Genomic DNA, 19,224 nt, shown 5'->3' with positions numbered 1-19,224 from the left:
TAACTAATCATTTAATCAATTAATGTCTTGCCTCCTTTTGTTACTCGACCAGCTCTTATGGTTTTGACCTCAAGAAGCCCTTGTCAGCAGTAGTAGATGCAAGTGGAAGATCTATAGCAATGGCTGGATAAAAGAGGACCGTAGATGCAGCATCATGTAGGTTTAATGCTCATCACATTTCAGTTTCTTACCATGCAGAATCGGCTTCCCTCCTGAAAAGCAGTAGAGGAATCCACAACTCTTTATATGCTGGCTACTAAGAAATCATATTTTCCTGGGGACCTCGAGAAAATGCATTCTTTATTATAAAGTCCATGGTCACAGTAAGAGTGTCTGCTCACATTAAGATTATCCATAGACCAAGGATAAAGATTTTGCCGCCAACAAGCTTTGTAGAAGATTACAATACCAATTTTAGAAGGCTGAAGATAGTTAGAAGGGCTTTGGCAATTGGCGATAGAGGGCATAAGCTTTCAAGAAAGAATAGTTTGTTGAAGTTTTACAACGCTGGGCTCAAGTGGAAGGTGGGACATAAAAAGGTGTATTTAAATCTTTCTTTTATGTATGATGCGAAGAAAATTGGAGAGAACACACAACTGAAGAGAAAAAGCTGTCTATGGTCCTTAAATTGTAAAGCTGATGCAGCCATTAGGCACATCAGGATCTTATACAGGTTGTGCCGCTCAGTTAGAGCTGAGGCAACTTGATCCCCAATTAGGGTAAGCTACCACCGACATCAAATTCCTCGACTTAGCTAGCATCAAAATTTAAATCAAATGAATCGCTATAGAGCTACGAGACTGTGAACAGTAGTTACACAAGCTTGAGTCTGCTGGTGACAAAAGTAACTACCTTTGAAATTCAACGGTGTAGGGTGCATGATTTTATGAAAACCCCGTGGATTTTGTTGATGTTTGAGAAGGCTTGGCTTAAGTCAAAGATGGAAACACAAAAGATTTATTTAAATCTTTCTTTTATTTGTGTATGAAGAGAAATTAGTTAAGGGAGAACACACAATTGAAGCCCAAAGCTGGAATGAATTTCATACTCTTGAAAATACAAAGGAATGGAGGGCTTTGTAGGAGACTGTAATCCCTAACTTATATTATACTCTAGAGTGACACGCGGGTGCCACATGTATGATCCTAAATTTTTTTTGACTGATAAGCTAGAGGGTCCTCTATACCTAAGCTTAAGTGACGTCAAAAGCAAATGCTCTATAATAGAGCCAAGGGAGTGTGAAGATTGGTTGCATGAGTCTCGACCAAAGTAACCTGGTGCTTGATACACAAACATTATGACATGATTACAACCAATTAGGCTGTTATTTAAACATTCGCCCTTATAATGCACATTGCAGGTAATGACACATATATTTAACGAGACTTGGAGCACTCTCAAGAATTAAGTTGTTTAGGATACAAAGTGGATATTTGCGAATAAAGCACTTCGCCTTTGGTAGTACCTTGGTGAATATGTGTATTGGATGTTCTTGGTAGAACAAGATAAGAATTAGACTTGTTTCTCCTTTTTTTGTCATAAATGAAGCTGTACTTGATATCGATGTGCTTGGTTCTCATGTGGGGTAAGCGCAACTTGAGGTGACGTCTCATGCAAAGGCATAACATGCTTAATGAACTCAGCTGTAAATAAGCGTTCTGACACAGGTTGCTTGCTTCCACATTGTTTGAGTGGGATGCACAATTGGAGGTGTGTTGGATTATGTATCCATGCCATTAATGAACTTTATCATACTCTTTTTCCCCCGCATTCGTTTCCATAGCAGGCATATCTCTACAATAATAGCATATTTTTTTCTTAGTGCCATATCTTTGTTCAATAATATCAATTCTCCTTTGTGTACGTCTGCTTGGATTCACTACTAGATCCATGAGCATTGTCAGCTCCCAAAGGCTTGGTCATTTGCCATCATTGTCCACGTTTTGTTGTAGGTTAGAGCATATTCTTGTAGTGCTGCAACCATCCTGAGATACGACTGTGTCATTTTGCATTCCTTTGTTCAATAGCAGCTTTGGCGTAGGTCTTTGTGATGTCAATATGGCCTCGTATGGCATTCCGCAAGTAAAGCTTAATGGCGATGGAAGCTATCCGGCATGTGATATGACGAGCGCCCCTTCCCATGTGGGGAGGATCAAGGTCTCCCAAGCCATTGTGGCTCTGGTGTCTACCGAACTATCTAGCCCACTACATAGAAAACTCCTTATAGGCTTTTGAGCTGAGTGAGGCAGTCCTTAGGATGGCACCAACAAGAACAAACTGCTGTTGCCAGCAGTACCTGGTTGACCGCAACCACCCTCGAAGCAAGGTCGAGTGTGGCTGAACTCCAAAAAAAGAGTTTTCTCTTGAGTCTCTCATACATAGGAGCAAATTGCTTCGAAGGAGAGATACCCATGCTGACTTGGCCACCCAAATACTTGACAAAAACACCCCTCTAAATCCAAATAAAAACCGAAATCAGCCCCCAATTTGGAGTGTCCTCGTCGCTAATCCAAAAGCCATTAGATCTATTCCGAATAATATGTGCACGTGCTGCAAAACAAAAGCTGCCTTAAAAGAAGTGAGATTCTGGCAAGTGGCATCCAGAAAAACAGCAATGTCATCAGCAAGCTCATTGTCTAAGAGCTCCTCATCCTGTCTCAAGGGATGTCTCAGCCCAATAATGTGTGCCTAAGATCTCAAGGAGATGCTTATTGCTTCAACTACAAATAAGTACTAGAAAGGGGCAAGAGGGTATCCCTGTCGGACTGACCTAGAAATGTGAAATATATCTCCTCTATCCCCTTTGATAAGCACCTGGCTGTGGGCTGGTTTGTACAAAAATGAAGGGTTAGCACGGCCTAGTACACACGCATATCCAGGAATTACCCACCAATTTTTTGAGAGTATGAAAGGATGGAGTGTTTATCAGACCTAGTACTTGGAAAACCAACAAGTCTCATGATCAAGGATAGCCATTGGGCAGACGCAGGTCTTGTCCCATCAGTTGCGGATCAAGACATGGAAAGCCGCAGGTACATCTAGAGAGCAACGGATTTGCTGGTTATGCACACTAGAGGAGGTGGAGATAGAGGGGCATTTCCTATGCTCTTGCCTAGTCCACTATGAGATTCGTGGACAATACCATCCAAGGGGGGCTTGGTTTTGGGCCACTCTCTCGAGTGATGCACTTTCATGACCAAGTTTGTGCTAGCCTCTATCTTATTGAGATGCGACGGCATCAAGATATCCTAGACATACCAGACAACAGGAGGTGACAGTGCCACGAGGGCCAGAGAAAGATAGAGCACAGCGTAATGTCACCGATTTCTATGAGTTTGAGTCAGCCCCAAGACATAGCGGAGTAGAGGAGTTGGCTGACATGAGAAGTATGAGTGGATCAACGATAAGAGATGACACAGAGCGACGGAGCCAAACACAGAGGCCGCACACAATGCAAAGGATGACCAGAGCACACATGATGGAGGTCGAACATATCTCAGCTCTCCTCAAAGGGGACTGTTCAAGCCGAGGTGTCATTCTTGATATGGCTTATTGGATAAAGAGATCACGGAGCCTATGCCCCACGTCATAGCGGGAGGTGAGTCGACATATATAGATACGAGATATCTTTTCATCTTACTGGAGAGCCATCATGGCACTTGGTATGTAGTTTGAGTACTAGTACTAGTTTTAAATTTTGAGCTTATTAGTATAGCACTCAGTTGGGGCCTAGCGCTCGCCCTTTGCCTTAGGCCACAGTGGCTTGTATGAGTAACTCTTTGATTGTACTTTGTCTCACAAGCCCACGAGGCCTTCGGAAGACATAACTCTCTCTCTCTCTCTCTCTCTCTCTCTCTCTCTCTCTCTCTCTCACTTGTTTTGTAGACCTTCGACATTGTCCCACAATCCCACATGATCAGGAGGCTACAGGATATGCAGATTCCAGAGGTTCTGATCTGGGGAGTGATGAGCCTATACGAGTTAGTTAGAGGGAGAGTTCGTGTCTCAGGAGGCCTATCAGACTGGGTTGAGAGCACGATCGGAGTAAAGCAGGGATGCCCTCTCTCACCGACTCTCTTCGGGCTCTACATTGATGAGATTTCATCTTTCATAGACCACCTAGGAGGCGAGGGAGCACCACTAGTAGACTTGATGATACTGATCCTACTATATGCGGATGACATAGTTCTCTATCATCTTTGGCAGAGGGACTACAGAGACATCTAGATGCCCTAGAGGTGTTTTGCAGAGAGAGAGACCTTATGGTTAACCTTGGGAAGACCAAGGTCATGATTTTCAACACCTCTTACGCAATGCTTCACCGACATAGCTTTACATACCAGAGTCAGCCAGTGGAGATTGTGCAGTCCTACACATACTCGGGTGTAGTTTTCACAGGGTCAGTTTTCATGATGACCCGCGTAGCCAGAGCATGACTCACACGAGGGCATAGTGCCTTGGCTCAACTAGCGTGACAGTGCTTCCAGGCGCACTTCCAAGATCCACCGATGAAGTGTTGGCTTTTCGACACTCTAGTGAGGCCGACCGCCATGTATGCGGCACCTTTTTGGGGGTGTGATATTTCAGCAGCAGAATGGAAGAGATTTGAGCGGCTACAGGTGATTATGGGCTCCAGGATGATTCGGAGTAAGCCCTCGGTCCCCCATCAGATAGTATAGGTAGAGTTTGCCATGACCCCTCTCCAGGTTGACGCCAATTTTTAGACAGTGACTCTCCTCCATAGAGTTTGGGACCTACCTCGCGAGAGACTTCGGAGGCTGGCATTAGAGTCCTCCATATGACTATCTGAGAGTGGGGCAGGTACAGCATGGTTTGCTAGTCACGGCATTCAAATCAATCAAAGAGCCATCATTGAGCCTGGATACGTGTAGCCAATTCTTTTTTTTTTTTGGGCAAAGAAAGGAACCTTCTATTAATGCTTGAATGATTTCATACAAGCTAGCAGCCCCGAAGGTGCCAAGTATGGAAAAAAAACCGAAAAAGGCTGAAAGAAAGAAACTGGCCTATTCCAGAGAAACCCAGCTCATTGCCTAGGGGATCTCTGGAATAGGGGCTAATATCCAAGTGGGGGGACTATACAGCCAGCGAATCCCTCGCGGAGTGAAGATGTAGAAAACACCTGCAGGCCAAGCCTTGCAGAAACGAGCATGCCTCTTGATAGTCGCCCTGGAGCCTGGAGTCCCGCACTCCCAGGTGGGTGGACTGTAGAGTGTAAATGATATCCTGCCATATGGCAACTAGGGTAGCCGTGGGTGGAACCGGGTGCTCACCTAACACAAGACTACAGTGAGCCACCCAAATGTTCCAAGTCGTGATGCTGGCTACCACCTCCCAAATGCTGACTTCCTTGGGAGGAGGAGGAGCTAGACTGTCATGGGGGACTGCCTCGTGGAGTGCGATCCTCTGGATGCTCTGACCCTGTATCCGGTAGGCTGGGGAGATCTCATCAATCTGAAACGCGTGTCCTCCCTCTGTCAACCAAGCCACCATCCCCCAGGTGTAGTCTCTTGTTAGAATTATAGATATAATTCAGCAGTGACTAATGTAATATAATAAGCTAGTTAGGGGCACTTTTCCCTCTTTAAGAGGTTTTTCCCCCTAACCGCAGTTAGTTCACTAACTATGGTTAGTGACTACTAAGGTTTTGTCACTAGGACAAAACCTTATCTTTCTCTCATTGTGTTGTACTCTCACACTCTTCTATTGCAACTAAGCTTTCAGCTTCCAAGCTTCCAGCTCTCACTCTCTGTTGCTCTCTCTCACTCACCATCTTCTCACATTTGGTATTAGAGCAGGTTCAAGAGCTCCGGGCTCCCTGCTCCCTTCAGCTCCTACTCTTTGCCTCTAGCTACAGCCTGCATCATCTCGTCCGTACAGTCCGTATGACTGAACGGAATCCCGACGTACAGCGCCGTACAGCTCCCGTGCAGCGCCGTACAGCTCCCGTACAGCCTGTACAGATTCGTCGTAGAGCCCGTACAGATTCGCCGTACAGCTCGTCTGTTTGACCGTACTTGCGCCGTTACTTCCGTACTTGCCGTACCAGATTTTACGTACCGTACCGTACATTCCGTACTTACCGTACTAGCCGTACCTACCGTAGATCTGCGTGCAGTTCTTCAGTACCACACGTGTGGCAACAACCTGATCATCCGTATAATCTGTACCTGCAGATCTGTATCTGCAGATTTGCACGGGGTTTCCTTCATCTGCAGGTGTTCTTTGGCAGGCACATCTTGTAGAAAACCATAGTTTGGTTCAGTTTTTTGGGAGTACATTTGGGGCATTTTGTATGTTGCAGACATTGCAATCATTGTGTAGTTTCGGAGCTACATCTGGAGCAAAAATTGCAGATTTTGTCTAAAATTTGGGGCTTTTACAGACAGATTTGCAGATCTAGTCTGAAATTTGGGGCTTTTGTTCAGAAATTGCAGATTTGGGGCTTTTAGTAATTTTGCCCCTTTCTGGTTGCAATTTCAATTCACAAATTGGGGCTTTTGTGTTGGGAGAGCATTTTTTGGAGTATTCAGTTCATACTGCCTTTCTTGGAGTGTTTGAAGCACTTTTGGCAGATTTAGGAGAGTTTTTGATGCTTGGACAGATTTCTGACAGTGCAAGTACAGAAATCTAAGTTGCATTTACAGCCCGTGCTTGGCTGTGTTTTTTGGGAGTTGTGCATTTCATTCCCAGTAAGGGAATTCAGCTTTGTATCTGCTTCAATCTTTTTCTCAGATATGGCCCATCAAAATCAGAATGAGTTCCAGTTCGGTGGTCTTTCACAAGACGACAAGTTGGATGGTACCAACTACTCCCTCTGGAGTTTCATGGTACGCAATACTCTGATTTCTCGAAATTTATGGGATTATGTCAATGGGGATGAGATCCGACCAGCAGATATTGCACCTGCTACCCCTCCTCAGCAAGGAGGTGGAAGAGGTCGTGCATAGGGTGCAGCTGCATGACAAGTTGTTGGTGCAGCTATAGTCACTACTCCAGAGCAGAAGAGATGGGATTCACGGGATGCCTTAGCTTTGTCATGCATCTCTCTTTCAGTGAAAAGATTTATGATTCCGCATATCCGGTCGTGTAAGACCTCCAGGGCAGCGTGGGATATTTTGGAAAGCATGTATGCAGCTCGGAATGATGCAAGGGTATCTTTCTTGAAAAGAGAGTTGAGTAATACCACATATGGAAGAGGGTAACTCCATGTCAGTCCACCTCACAAAGCTACAGGATCTCAGAGAGCAATTGTTAAACATAGATGAAATTATTCCTGATTTAGAGATGATTACAACCACTCTGAATTCTCTTCTTGAGTCTTATCTCAGCTTTCACACTTCGCTGAACTTATCATTGAGGGGGGCTGCAAATCCTCTTACTTTTCATGAGTTGATAGGACTTCTGCTTCAGGAAGAGCAGACCAGGAAAAATTTGGCTTCACGTGCAGGTGAACAAGCCATGCTCTCAAAATTTAAATAAAAAACAAAGGGACAGGCAAAGACATCAGTAAATCAGCCTTCCAGTGGGTCAGGACAGCCTTCACAAAGGCTAAAAATGATGCAAGTAAGCCCAAGAAGAAGGGTTTTTGTCACTACTGCAAAAAGCCAGGTCATCACATAGCAGAATGCAAGAAAAGGCTTGCAAAAGAAAAGAAAAACAGCTTAGGTATGGCTGTTTCAGATTCAGCTCCTCATGCATCTGGCAGTGGGGATGCTGCAGCCAACTTTGTTGGACAGGATTATGCCTTTTTATCTTGCATTTCAGATTCTAGGTTGGCTGTTCCAGATGCTCGGGATAGTACAACCTCTTGCAGTGATGATACATATGCATTTTTGACTTGCAGCTATGACTCTTCTACAGATGCATTTGCTTTCAGTGTTAATGAAACACTGAACACATGGTATTTTGACAGCGGTGCATCCAAGCACATCACTTTTAGGAAGTGTCTTTTTACTTCCTTGCATCCACCTCCCGTTGGTAAGAAAGTCACTTGTGCCAACAACTCATCATATTCAGTACGTGGCACAGGAGAGGTTGACCTCACTGCCATTGATGGCTCAATTTTCAGACTTTCAGATGTCTTATATGTGCCTGGCATAACCAAAAATCTCCTTTCAATGTCCACTCTTAACAGAGGAGGATTTCAGGTCATCTTTGAGGATGACAAATGTGCTGTCCGAGACAGCGAAGCTGACTATGCCTTAAGGTTATGTGGTACTCTGCTGCGTGGGCTTTTTCAGCTTGATATTTTTGAGAAAAGAGCAGCCCATGCTCTTGCAGTTTCTACCCCTACAGCTGCCATGCAAAATGCAGAATTATGGCATGCTAGATATCGCCACATGCATTACAACAGCTTGATGACACTTCAGAAGTTTTCAATGGTTGATGCATTGCCACCTCTTGAGATACCTCCTCCACATGCTTGTGAAGGGTGCATTTTAGGTAAGATGCATAGATTCCCCTTCAAGAAGGATGGTTTAGTTAAAGCTGTCCGCAAATTACAGCTTATATACAGTGATGTCTGTGGTCCCATGAGGACTCCATCGTTGGGTGGTCATCTCTACTTCGTTACTTTTATTGATGACTACAATTTTACTTGGGTTTATGGGCTGAAAAAGAAATCTGAAGTGTTCACGGTATTTAAACACTTTTCAGCCATGGTTGAAAATGAAACCGGACTCAAGATACAGACATTGCGCACGGATAGAGGTGGGGAATACCTATCTGCAGAATTTGATGCTTTTCTCAAAGGCAAGGGTATTCTGCATCAGCTCACAGTCAGGCTGACCTCTCAGCAAAATGGCAAAGCTGAGAGGAAAAATAGAACCCTCATGGAGATGGACAGATGTATGCTGAAAAGCAAACACATGCCTCATTATTTCTAGCTAGAGGGTTTGATGTGTGCCAATTACATTTTGAATCGGGCTCCCACTAAGGCTTTAAAAACAAAAACTCCTTATGAGGTCTGGAATGACAGAAAGCCTTCAGTGGATCACTTCCGAGTCTTTGGATGCCTTGCTTATGCACATGTGCTAGTTGAATTTAGGCACAAATTGTCAGATAAAGCCATCAAATGCGTATTTGTTGGATACGGTGAAGAAAGCAAGGGGTACCGTCTCTACAATCCTGCTACATGCAAAATCATAGTAACTAGAGATGTGATATTTTCTGAAAATTCAGCTCACACTCAGGCTGAATTTCAAATGCCTTCATCTTCAGAGGATGTCTTTCAGGCGTTGCTACCCATTGCCTTGGGTTCCCCTGCTGATTTTTTTGATGCAAATCCGAATTTACAGCAACCTCCAGATGCTTCAGTTCCGCCACAGGATGTCTTGCCCCCTCCACAGGCAGTGGAACAGGTGGTGCAGCGAGAAATTGCAGACATACATGCAGCAAAAACAGTCCCAAATTGGCTGTTACAGACTCTCAGGGAGAGTAAACTTGATGCTCCGTTATCTGGCAGGACTCGCAGTGCAGCATGGCACATGGAAGGTGCTAATTCAGTGGAATCAGCACATGCAGGTGCTCTCCTTGATGAGGAGGAGCTTGCCACATTCAAAGAGGCAAAGGATAATGTGCATTGGATGAATGCCATGCACGATGAGTTGCAGTCCATTGCAAAAACTCAGACTTGGGATGTTGTAGACTTGCCACAGGGTAAACATGCCATTGGTACACCATGGGTTTTCAAGGTCAAACGGAAGCCAGATGGCTCCATTGACAGATATAAGGCACGGCTCGTTGCTAAAGGCTATGCTCAGAACAAGGGCTTAGATTATGAGGAGACATTCGCTCCTACATCCCGGATGACCACCATCCGATCAGTAATTGCAACGGCTGCACATTTTGAGTGGAATGTTCATCAGATGGACATAAAAACAGCCTTCTTAAATGGGGACTTGCTGGAAGAGGTGTATGTCAAACAACCTCCGGGCTTTGAAATTACAGCAAATGCACTTCAAGTATGCAAGCTCAACAAAGCTTTATATGGGCTGAAACAGGCCCCTCGTGCATGGTATGCCACGATACATGCCTTTTTGACCAGCAAGTGGCTGCACAAGTCCTACTGAGAGCACCCTCTACATCAAGATGGATGGGGGGGAAATATTAGTCATCCTTCTTTATGTCGATGACTTACTGCTCACAGGGTCCAATGAAGAAAACATTGCAGATTTCAAAGCTGATTTGCAGACCAACTTTGACATGTGAGATTTGGGGCTGCTTCACTTTTATTTGGGGATCCAGTTCTCTCATGAGAGACGTGGCACTGTTATGTCTCAGTCCAAGTATGTTTAGAAACTCTTGGACAGATTTAACATGCATGCGTGTAAGCCCATAGCCACTCCTATGGAGCCGGGGCTGAAACTCCCAATGCATGATGCAGGAGAATTAGTTGATGCCACACTTTACAGTCAGCCTGTTGGATGCCTCATATATCTCTGCAACACTAGACCTGATATTCAGTTTGCAGTATCTCAAGTGAGCAGGTACATGCACAGCCCACAAAACTATGCATTGGCAGGCAGTTAAGCGCATCTTCCGTTATTTGCAGGGCACAAAGTCTTTTGGCTTACTATTTCCCAGGGGGGGTGACTTGCAGATGCATGCCTACAGTGATTCAGATTGGGTTGGTGATTATGACACTAGGCAGTCCACTAGTGGCAGTTGTTTTTTTTTGGGTGAATCTTGCATTTCATGGCCGAGTAAGAAACAATCTACAGTGGCTACCTCATCATGTGAAGCTGAGTATAGGGCAGCTTTCACAGCAACAGTTGAATGTGTCTGGCTGCGACGTCTATTTGTTGATCTTCATCTGTCTTTGGAGGGTCCCTCTCCAATTCTCACTAATAGTCAGAGTGCCATTGCAGTGGCAAAGAATCCAGTGTTTCATGCTCGCACGAAACACATTGAGGTTCACTATCACTACGTCAGAGAGAAGTTGCATGCAGGAGAGATCAGTATGATCTTTGTGTCCACACATGACAACGTTGCAGATATTTTCACCAAAGCACTACCACGTGAAAAGTTTGAGGCATTTCGCAGTGCCCTGAACTTATATCCGTTTGGTGATTGATCAGCCTTGTCCATGACATTGGCACTGCAGGGGGGTGTTAGAATTATAGATATAATTCAGCAGTGACCAATGTAATATAATAAGCTAGTTAGGGGCACTTTTCCCTCTTTAAGAGGTTTTTCCCCCTAACCGTAGTTAGTTCACTACCTATGGTTAGTGACTACTAAGGTTTTGCCACTAGGACAAAACCTTATCTTTCTCTCATTGTGTTGTACTCTGACACTCTTCTATTGCAACTAAGCTTTCAGCTTCCAAGCTTCCAGCTCTCACTCTCTCTTGCTCTCTCTCACTCACCATCTTCTCACATCTGTATGGAGACTTTGCATGCGTGTCATGATCCTGACGGCTCCCATCCAGATCCTCGTTGTGGTACAACAGCTCCACAGGCAATACAAGATAGTCTCTAGGACACCATTGGAGCAACAATGGCACTGTCCCTCCACTTACATCTGCTCCAACCGATGGGCAAGCCTCCGTGGGCGGCCAGCTAGAAGAAGTAAGAGATCTTTCTCGGCCGCAAGCTGGACCACAATTGCGTACAAAAATTGGAGTGCACATCCCGGGGCACTCTCTGGGTCACCCAAGGGCACCTCATCCACCTACTCAGCTAGGCCATCCCTGGAGGGCCAGAACCACTCTCCTGGATCCCACTGGACCTCGCTCAGGGGTCTACCCTCCCATAGCCAAAGGCGCCATCTGGAGGTGTCTTGCTCTGAGATACTGGGAGGGTAAATGTGCCACTCCTTCCCCAAATGTCCCACCACTCTGATCATCTGCCAGTGTATCCCATCAAGACTCCCATCCATCTCGGGGTCACTCTCAGTGAGTGGTTGAAGTAGGCCTCCAGGTCCTACATGGAAGAAGCCGGTGTTGCCGCGTTGCATCAACATCCTCAAGGGAACACCAGTGCGGGAAAACTGCCCCAACGATCTGCTGTCTCTCCAAACATGAAGTCCTTCCCACCAGGACTCCGGAATGGCTAGGTCAATCTCGCCCATCCGCTGCCCTGTCCCTTGTAGATGCGCTAGGGCATCAAGCCTCGCCTCTGTCTCCATAGATAGTCTGCTCCAACGGCCAAAGGACCTTGCTGGACCACTGTCCCACTGTGCCCAAACAATGTGAGTCCGCTGTTCGAGCATACGTCCCTTCTGATCCCTGATCTCTGGGTGCCATATAAGGGGCTGCCGCTCAAACTCCTCTCTGCATCTAGGCGGAGCACGGATGAGACCCCCCCTACCAGTCTCTGCCATACCCTGTGAAGACTCCTCATTAGGGGGGAGCCCTTCCTCATAAGGGGGACCTCTGAGAAGATCCATCTATGTGAAGGTTGCCACTGTCCCCTAGTGCGTGGGGTGTTCCTCAGAAGCCCTCGCTGTAAGAGGAGCTTCCAAGGCTCTGCACCTGGGGTGAGGCCATGAACCACCAATTTGCCCAGGAGGGCCCTGCTCTGCATCTCCGGATCAATGACACCCAAGCCTCCCAGTGCCCTGGCATGATCATCGTCTATCAAGCTACTCGGGCCCTAGTGTTTCTCGTGCTGTCTGAGCCTGCCTAAAGGAAGTTCCCTACTAACCGACGGAGTTGCCCAATGCATCCTCTGTGAAAGCACCAACAAGAGGCGATATACCAGGCCGTGGCAAGAAGGACCTGGTTTGCCACTAAGGCGCGACCTGCTAGGGAGAGTTCGGCCGAGCTCCAATAGAGAACCTTGTGTCGAACACTCTCCAACTGGGGCAATCTGTTGCTCTGCTGTGATGTCAATACCCACCTGGCATTCGAGGTATCTCGCTGTCTGGCCCCGCGGTATCCATCTAAAGCCAAAGTCACTCCCCCACTCACGGATCTCCTGTGTCTCCTCAAAGCCTGTGAAGAAGCCTATAGATTTTGTCCAGTTGATTCGTGCCCCCGAGGCCTCACAGTAAATAGCCAGGGTGCCTTTGACTCTCTCGAGACTCACTGTGGTGCCCTCAACATACAAGGCCGTGTCATCTGCAAACTCCGAGTCAAGTAGCTCCTCCTCCTGTCTGATTGGGAGCCTCAACCCTGTAAGACCCGCCACCTGTGATCTCAAATAGTAGCCCAAAGCCTTCGCCACAAACAAGAAGAGGAAGGGAGTGAGTGGGCAGCCTTGCCGGACTGAGCGAGAAAGAGGAAAGGCCTCGCCTATGTGTCCTCCGCCGATGAGCATCTGACTAGAGCTCCCTGCATATAGCGCTGAAACTCCTCTGACCCATCTGTCTGAGAAACCCAATCTCCTCATAGTGCCCTCCAGGAAAGACCACTCCACCCTATCATAGGCCTTCTCAAAATCCAAGAGGAGGACGGCCAGCGGCTGTGACTCCTCCCTGGACCAATCCATTGCCTCCTAGAACGTGAAGATGTTGTCCAGGATGCTGCACTCCTGGACAAACCCAGTCTGTGTGTCATGAATGATGTCGGTAAGATGGGGCCGTAATCGCAAACTCAAGACCTTGGCGAGGATCTTGTATTAGTATCAAGCAAGGTGATCGGCCTCCACTGTCGGATATCTGCCCTATCTCCCCCTTTCGAGATCAGACAGATCCACCCCTTGCTCAAGGACTGCGGGAGAAGGCCTGTGTCAAAAATCTCTTGGCAAGCTAAACGGAAAGGGGTGGAGATAATCTCCCAGAAGTTCCGGAAGAAGGCCGGAGTCAAGCCATCCTCACCTGGGCACTTCTGGGTCGGGAGAGCGTTGAGGGCTTCCCAGAGCTCCTCATCTGTGAAAGGCTCCTTAGAGATCTGTGTGTCCCCTCGATGCCTCGTGTGTCGTGCTATGGTCGTCGGATCGGGGTCTCTGTCACGTCTGCGTCTAGAGACCGAACGATCAATATCACTCAATGGGAAGAACTCTGTGATCTTGCTCTGAGAGGTGTCTGGTGGTGTGGCCAAGCCCCGTCGCTTGAGTAAGTACTCTCTGTGTCGGACCCCCTCGTGAATGAAGGCCACTAGGCATCTCTAGTCTAGGTAGGTGAGGAATATGGAAAGGAGCCCGAAGCCGTCTCTGAAGAGACAGTGGTAGCGGCCTCGGATCTCATAGTACACTGGGCACCTGAAAATAAAATGCTCCTCTGACTCAACCTCTTGGTAGTCGCACAATGTGCATATGCGATGCTCCCTAGGAATCCCCTCTGCTCTGCTGCTCTCTATGCAGAGGCAGTGTGACGATACCCGAAACTGTCGGATGGAGATCCGTAGTGAGTGAGGCATGTGAAGCTTAGTGTACCGCGGTGGTGTGATGAATCCCTCCTCCGAAATACGAAGATAGTGATCTTTGTAGAAGCTTAGCTTCATTGGAAGCTCCCTCGGCTCCAACCAAGTCCTAAAGGTGTGTAGCTGCAGGAGATCCTCTTGAATGACCTGGTTGGTGTGTGGCCTAATCGGGATGGTGGGTGGGAGTACCGGAGGGGCATCCAAACTATACTGAAAGAGGCATCGCCCTGCTTGTCTTTCCCAAACTCTAGGTTGTTGAAGTCACCTCCAACAATCCAGGAGTCTACATCCGGAAGACACTCAGATAGCCTCCTCCAAAAGGCTAGGCGGTGCTTCCTGCACGCTGGGGCATACACGTTCAGGATCCCAATATTGGACTCTCCCGTCCGAACTCCCATCCAAACTGCCCGTCTTGGAATGAGCTCCCCCTGAACGTAGACCTCTGAAGCCAAAGTCTATGAGACTGAGATGCAGACCCCTCCGCTCTGTCCTACTGCGGAGAACCACACCTCTGGACCTCTCCTTGGGAGAAGGTGATGGCGTCGTCTGATGTCTGTGGCTGAAAACATGTGCTCCTGAATCATAAGGATGTCCACTGCCCGCCCTGCCACTACCCTTTGCAACTCCTGCTAGAGTATCAGGTACTGCGGCTGGCTACGAACACGGTCGTGGAGCTTGTGTACGTTCCAACTCACTAAGGTCCAGCTCATGAGGACGGAGGAGTCGGGAACAAGGCTCTCCTGTGAGTGGGTGCCTGTCCTAGAAAGACTGCCTTGTGCGATTTTGTCGGGGTTTAGAGGGCGAGTAGTTAGTGTCTGTGTGGCGCCGTACAAGGGTGGAAACTGGCTCAATATCGATCTTCCGAGCCCACTTCATCATGAAGGAGGCTTCTACCACAAACAACTGTGCACACTTCTGGAGGGGCCAAAAGTGTGCCTGCTCCACCTTTGCCTCTAAGTGGCAATCTGATAACTCCTATCGCCAAACCGAACATCGGCTCCTCGTGCGTGAAGCTCAGCTGGAAGCTCACCTCCGCGCCATGGGCATACCAAAGGAGAAGTGCCTGTGGCCCCATCCACTCGTTCATCGTGAGAGTAATCTGATTTTTGAAAATAGCATCAAACACCTCCGGGGACCTTTTCTTCAACCCTGTGGAGGCAAACGGAAATCTCCAAACGGGGTGTGTCTAAGATCCCACTGCATTGATCAAACCCCCCTTCCGGGGTTGAAGGACCATGAGCGTTACCTCCAATGGTAGAGGATATGAGTCCGGAATCTCCAGATAGTTCCAGGGTCCTAACCTCCAGAAGTCGTGCGGTAAGGGACGCCCAAGCTGGAGGTTGGGAGCTGCTGGCCGGGAGGTCGAGTCTCGTCCCTCAGAGTCCCTCCCTGGACGGACCTGCTGTTGTGATGAGGAAGTAGAAGGTGGCGTCAACATTCCGTTGCCTGCTGGTAGGGGTGTCGAAGCAGAAGAACCTGCTGCTGAAATGGAGGGGGGGGGGGCGGTGGTAGAGGGAGGGGTAGGGGCGCAGGGGACAAGGGGAGGGGGGTGGGTGGTGAGAGTGACCACAGAAGGGGGAGCTGAGGCGGGGGGGACGGGGTGGGGGAACCCTGGAGGGGGAGGGGGAAGTGAAGATGAGGAGGAGGAGGGGTCTGGGGGGGGAGGGGGAGGGGGAGGAGGAGGAGGGATAAGGGCAACATCAAGTCCCCCTTGCTGATCAGGCTCGCCAGGGCTCTGGATCGGCTCCTCTGCGGTCCTCATCGAACTAGTGATTGCGGCTTCCTTCATCACCGCATCTGGAGCTCTTGGGGCTCGCTGCTGCTGCAAGGGTGGGTGCGGAGGCTGAACCTCCGAAGCTGGAGGATCAGCAGAGTGGGCGGTGGCCCCTGCCGCCAGAGGAGGTGGCTATTGTTGTTTCTCCTTTCGAGGCCTCTCGGTCAACCCCGTCCCTCTCTTTGTGATTGGCCCTCTGCCTGCGGCGTTTGTGGGCTTGCTTGCTTGGTTTCTTTTTCTTTTTAACCTGTGTCCAGTCTCCTACTGAGGGGGTAACCTATGAGGTCTGAGACTCCTATTGCTCCTGCCTAGCGCTGAACTCGGGCTTGTTGACTTTGTCTACTCTGTAGAGGAGGGGGGAGGCACACGAGAGAGGCCATGGGGGCAATCTCTGGCGAGGTGACCCATCTATTTGTACCGAAGACACTGGCTTGGTAACTTGGAGATCTCCACGCTCTGGCGAATTGTGCCCCTTTCTAGGGTCTCGAGGAGGATCAACTCTAGGAGGGACTCCGGGCTCTCCACCACCAGTCTGATCCTGGGAACTCCATCATCTGCTAGAACCGAGGCGGCCGTCTCTGGCGGGGACTCAAGCACTGTGCCAAATGCCCGACCAATGGAAGGGAGGATGGCTCGATACTCCTTGGGGAGCCCTGGGAAGCGGAGTGTAATCGGAAACTGTGGAACATGGTGTGTCGTATCCATGTCCTCCACTGTGAACCCATGATACCAAGGAAAGAGATAGACAAGGTGCGGGCCAGGGAGTATGGGGCTCTGCTCCACAATTGTCGAGGTGGTGTCGGGGGAGCTCAGCTGGATGAGGAAAACACGTCGTCCATAGATGGTGTCCTCCTGGATGTGGTCTCCCTCTAATGCCAAGCCCGCCTGGATCCACTCTTGCACTTGTCTTTGTGTAGGCGTGAGGTCCACAATTTTGTCCACAAGCACCTTGTCGTGGAGGGACTGAACTGCCTGCTGTAGTTGTTGCTTGTCAGTTGGGGAAAGAAGAACCTTGATGGATGTGGGATTCGAGGGTGCTGCCATAGAGCCCCTCTGGCTAGACCAAGGGTCACCACCAAGGTTTCTTTGCCATAGAGCCCCTCTGGCCAGACCAAGGGTCACCACCAAGGTTTTTCTTTCGCCTTCACAAGCACAAGTGCTCCCACTGCTGGGAGGGAGAAAAAAAGGGGAAAAAAGCGTCAGAGGGGGAGGCAGAGACGAGGCGGGGCGAAGGAGGGGGCAAGGACAGAAGTGGAAGAAGGAAGGCAAGGAGGGCGGAGGGCGGAAGAGGAAGGAGGGCGAGAAGGCAAGGGGGGACAGGAGGGGAGGAGAGGCAAGAGGTCGGAGAGGGGAGCCGACGGGGGAGAGGAGAAGGGCGCGGGAGGCGGAAGAGGTGGAGTTGGCGGGGGGCGAAGTTGGAGGAGATGGAGGCAGAGAAGGCGAAGGCGAGGGGAAGCGGGGTGGTGGGGGGCGCAGCGAGCGGAGGGGGCGCAGCAAGCGGGCGGGGAGGCAGCGGAGGCGGGAGAAGAAGGGGCATTCTTTGATATGTGATTGAACTCTCCTTGTGTGGATGGGCATCATCCTAGGAATTAGGATCTCTACTTACATGTCACTGGTCTTGGCATTGAAGTCCCATATGAGCAAGACCTCTCCTAGCTATATGCACCTCTAGATGTACCTGGAGATGTTACATTACTTTCAGAGCACAGTATGATGCAGGTTGTTCTCATGAGATGGCAAGCGATTGAGATAGCTAACAGACAACTTTCAGCTCTACGACACAAGTCAGTCCTTCGAGATCAGCCAGCGATCTCTATGGATGAGGACCTCACACCTCTACAGGTTGACGAGAGGCGCTCTTTGCTACAGCAGCGGGATCAGGCCCGGAAGAAGGGGAAGTGGGCAATGGTATGAGAGGGACGACTTCTTACAGGTCCCTGTAGGGCACCTGCCCCCTCCCCTACATAGGGAAGCGAGGTCTATGAGATTCAGATATCCGAGACCCTGCCCTACACCATTTGGAACTGTAATGGTACCTTATGGTCAAAACCAGGGAACTTCTCGGAATCCTATACAGGCCACGACATAGTCTTTTATACAGAGACACATCAAAGTCCAGAGCGCCCTCTTCCAATAGTCAATGGATATACATGGGAGTCTGCCTACAGAGATGAGATGAGGGGTACTGGAGGAGTTCGAGGTTCAGGTGGAGTTGCAGTCCTTTTTAGATCCACACTTCGGGGGACCATTTCAGTAGAGCAGAGAGATACACATTCCAGATTTCTTTGGATCCGGATTTGACACATGGACAGCCGGGATCTGTTTGTCGCAGTTTGCTACTTTCCCCCTGAGACCTCCCACTTTACCAGAGATATCAGAGGTGATGATGAGACATCTCCATTTGCTGCCCTTTATCAGTCCATCGTTGACTTCTCTAGCCGCGGAGAAGTCCTCCTAGTGGGGGACTTCAACGCGAGGACAAGGGCCCGTCAGGTACCACTTCTTGACTTCAGAGATGATTGCACTCTACTGCCAGATATTGACCTTGAGGAGGCAAGTATGCTACGGGTTTCGGCTGATAGGTGAGGTCCATTCTCATCTTATGGGTAGGCCCTATTAGACCTCGGCAGGAAACATGATCTCATTATCTATAATGGGTCTTGATAGATGGCCCGCTTCAGGTGGTTTCACATGCTTTCTACATGGAGGGGTCTCCAGTGTTGTTGATTACATCATGGGATCCCCTGTCTTCACATCTCGCATTACTGACTTCACTATAGCACCTCTTCCCGCAGGGTTTGATCATACATACCTTTTCTTTAGCATCTGCACCTCCCTTCGCATAGCACCTTCCACCCCACTCATTGCTTACTCCACCTACCACGATATGTTGGGGTAAAGGCACATTGCCACCCCTTTATTAAAGATAAGACATCTATGACTGTCTTAAGACAGTCATAGGGTAAAACCTAATCCTAATAAAACTAATGAGTTTGTGGTGTGGCTCATCACTTCACACCTGCACATTTGAGTCTCTCTCTCTCACACTCTCTTCCCCCCTTTGCTCTTCTTCCTGTTTCCTTCCCTCTCAACTGGTATCAGAGCCTTCATCTCTCCCTCTCCA

At 48.7% G+C, this 19,224-nt stretch overlaps 1 protein-coding gene across 1 annotated transcript in view; it reads left to right on the top strand.

The window, feature by feature from the left end:
• Positions 1-19,224, top strand: part of ATGRIP (Golgi-localized GRIP domain-containing protein) — a 157,093-nt gene that overhangs the window by 78,744 nt on the left and 59,125 nt on the right. The window lies entirely within an intron of this gene.

Source organism: Dipteris shenzhenensis, chromosome 5 (assembly GCF_047967505.1).
Source record: "Dipteris shenzhenensis isolate YYH24624 ecotype China chromosome 5, Dip_SZ_1.0, whole genome shotgun sequence".
Lineage (NCBI taxonomy): Eukaryota > Viridiplantae > Streptophyta > Polypodiopsida > Gleicheniales > Dipteridaceae > Dipteris > Dipteris shenzhenensis.
This window is presented reverse-complemented; position numbering and strand designations above follow the sequence as displayed.